Genomic DNA, 3,170 nt, shown 5'->3' with positions numbered 1-3,170 from the left:
ACATACGTATATATGTATATATTTGTATGAAGTGTGCAGATGTACACCGAAATTTTAGACACTTGATTATTTCTCGACATGTTACCGCTTTCAAGATAATTGAACTTCGCTTACTTTTAGACTTACACAACTTCTATTTTCGGTCGCTATCTATCTAACGAAACTTTTGACGCGTAATTTTCACTTTTCACTCTTTCATTTTATTCGTCACATTTCACATACGTAGCTATTTGGTACCAGTTGTGTTCGAGCGCCTCTTTAGCTCAGTGGCAGAGCACTGGTCTTGTAAACCAGGGGTCGTGAGTTCAATCCTCACAGGAGGCAAATTCGGAAACTCCGTTTATTTATTAATAACGAAAATATTTTTATAGTTTAGAGAACTCGGGATTTTTTGTATGCAAAAAAGAACAAAAATGGAATAAAATTTAAGAAGTAAATGAAACGGCACGTGAGACCACAACTCACGCACTCAGCTCTCAGTACATAAATTTAAAAGAATAGATAATCGACGAACAATGCTGTAAGGTTTTTCATTTTTTTTTTTAATGGAAAAAATTTTGCAAATTTTATATACTTTTATTGAGGCTTAGTAGTAGCATAATTAACCTGCCAATCTCATTTTTCAGTATTTAGTAATTTCACGCGTTTTGACACTTATGCCAGCAATGACAATTTCGATTTGATGTTTGAACTCTTGAATCGCGGTGGATAATTGGTATGGTATGATGATTGATAGTCAAATGGGGATAATCGCAGCTTCTATGCGGACAATTAACATCACCATTTTGGTTGTTTATCTCATTTTCACGTATTCAAGCGAAAGACAGTATATTTTGGAAATATCTAATGACTAACAAATATCCCACAGGCGCTGTTCTGCCTTTAAGGCATGGAGGAGCAGTGAACAACACAATCGACAATCTAGAATTCAGAGACCATACACTCTTCATCTTTGCTTTGCCTTGCCTATTTTTGCTTAGAGAGTTTGGCACACAGCTTAGTTCTTGAAGGGGCACGTAAATCCTGAGAAGATGGACTTAGTACTGTGCACCAGGAAGTACAAGATCCCGAACTGAAACCCAACTTCTTCTTTAATTGGCACGATAATCGCTTACACGATTTCGGCCGAGTTTAACAAAGGGCAACACCAAGTGAAGCCAAGTCCTTCACCACCTGATCTCTCGCACGTAGAGAAGGTCTACTCTTCCTTTGCTAACACCAGCTCGTATCGCATCGAATATTTTCAGAGCCGGAGCGTTTGTATCCATTCAGACGACATGACCAAACCAGCGTAGCCGCTGGATCTTTATTCGCTGCGCTATGTCTATGTCGTCGTAAAGGTCATACAGCTTATCGTTCCATAGCCTACGATACTCGTCGTCGGCAACGTGCAAAGGTCCAAAAATCTTCCGCAGAGTTTACTGGACCCCAACTAGGCTGGTTAAAATCATAATACAGCTTAAGACCAAGCTGCTTTGAGTAGTATCGGATAGTAAACTAACGTAGAAGGTCAATGTGGAAGAACGAACGAAAAAAGCACTCAATGCCTTATACGCCTGCAGAAAAGTTTTCGGTAAGACATGGGTCTTATTTCCATGACTTTCACATTGGATTTACACAGCGGCAGTACTCTATGGTATTCCAGTATGGTAGACAAGTCGGAATAAGAAGACGTACATTAACAAATTGGAGAAAATACAAAGAGTTGCCGAGCTGTCTATAATGAGAGCAATGCGCACTACCCCTACAGCGCCACTGGATAACGTACTTGACTTTCACCCGATAGATTTAGTAGCAAAACGTTCTGCAAAGAAGTCTGCACTTAGGCTATTGACAACAAGAACAACTGGATATGCTGCATAAAGCTGGATATGCAGAGGGTTAAACACTAAGTTGTTCCTCAAGCTTTTCAATAGAGAACCAAAGGTACTATTAGACAAGAACGGCTGGTGGAAGGGACAACTTTCAACGTGCCAAAATGGAAGAGGGTGCTGGTGCCGCAGTATTATTTTCGGAATTAGACTATGAAAAATCATACAAATTACCAGACTACAGTAATACTCCACGCTGTGAACTACGCAGCAACAAAAGCCGCAGACTTAACCATAGAGAACACTCCTCTGGACCCTTAAATAGACGTATACATTGACAACCGAGCAGCCATCAAAGTAATAGCAGCTGTAATGACAAACTCACACGGTATACGACAATGCCGGTGCAGACTGGTTGAGCTAGGAACTGAGAAACACGCTACCATCTACTGGGTTCCAGGACTCAAGGAAATTGAAGGAACCGAGAAAGTGGATATACTAGCTAAAACAAGCGGTAGCTAGCACGGCCGGTATACAACCACCTCTCTGCAAGCAACGACTGGAACTGGATATAGAGGTACGGTACACTAGACAGGCCTAGTTTACTGGGGCGGCAACCGGTAAATCCCTGCGAGAGGACCATCTTAGTAGCTCTGCACCTGAAGAAGGCTTTGGACACTGTTACTAGATTACTAGATGATACGCTACTAGATGACATTTTACGGTCGACACTCTCACCAGGGCTGAAGAGGTGGTCCGCGAACTATCTGAGTGGTCGTCACTCGTCAGTAATATTTCGAGACCAAATCTCTAAACAGAGGAAGATAAAGCAATGTGTGCACAGGGTGGTGTCTTTTCACCCTTGCTTTTCAACTTCTACATATCGAAGATCCCCCAGCCACCAGAGGGAGTTTCCCTGGTCTCCTACGTGAACAACTGTATAAGAATAATGTCGGGCAATGACATTTATGGCCTGTGCGGCAAAGTAAACGACTACTTCTCCTGCCTTTCTCGCTTGATAGTATTTGGCGCAAAGACAAAGAAATATTGTTGGCGACACTTAAAGCCATTGACCGGGTGATTCTAAATTAATTCTGTCTGGTCGTGGACAAAGTGATCAGTGGACCAAGCTAAAGACAAAACACTGTTTTTCGGACAGGGACGGGATGCCTTCTACTGCCCCAATTCAACACCTACATAACGAGGTACAGATGTCCCCTGTGAAGCAGCACAACAAACTGCTCAGCAATCAGTTTCTGCTATGGTGCACACCCTGCCTCCTCAGCAGGTCTCACCCACGTAGACACCTGCTTGAACCTGAACTGCCTCCCAGACACGTCAGGAGACACCTCTGCAATT

The 3,170-nt window shown here is 42.5% G+C and overlaps 1 non-coding gene across 1 annotated transcript; it reads left to right on the top strand.

Moving 5' to 3' along the window:
• The first annotated feature begins 252 nt into the window (after positions 1-252).
• Trnat-ugu (transfer RNA threonine (anticodon UGU)) lies at positions 253-324 on the top strand. The gene has a single exon. It is a non-coding gene; the product is annotated as a tRNA-Thr (tRNA).
• Positions 325-3,170: the final 2,846 nt, after the last annotated feature.

The sequence above is a fragment of the Anastrepha ludens genome, chromosome 6 (assembly GCF_028408465.1).
Source record: "Anastrepha ludens isolate Willacy chromosome 6, idAnaLude1.1, whole genome shotgun sequence".
NCBI lineage: Eukaryota > Metazoa > Arthropoda > Insecta > Diptera > Tephritidae > Anastrepha > Anastrepha ludens.
The sequence above is the reverse complement of the archived record's forward strand: the minus strand, read 5'-3'. Positions and strand labels throughout refer to the sequence as shown.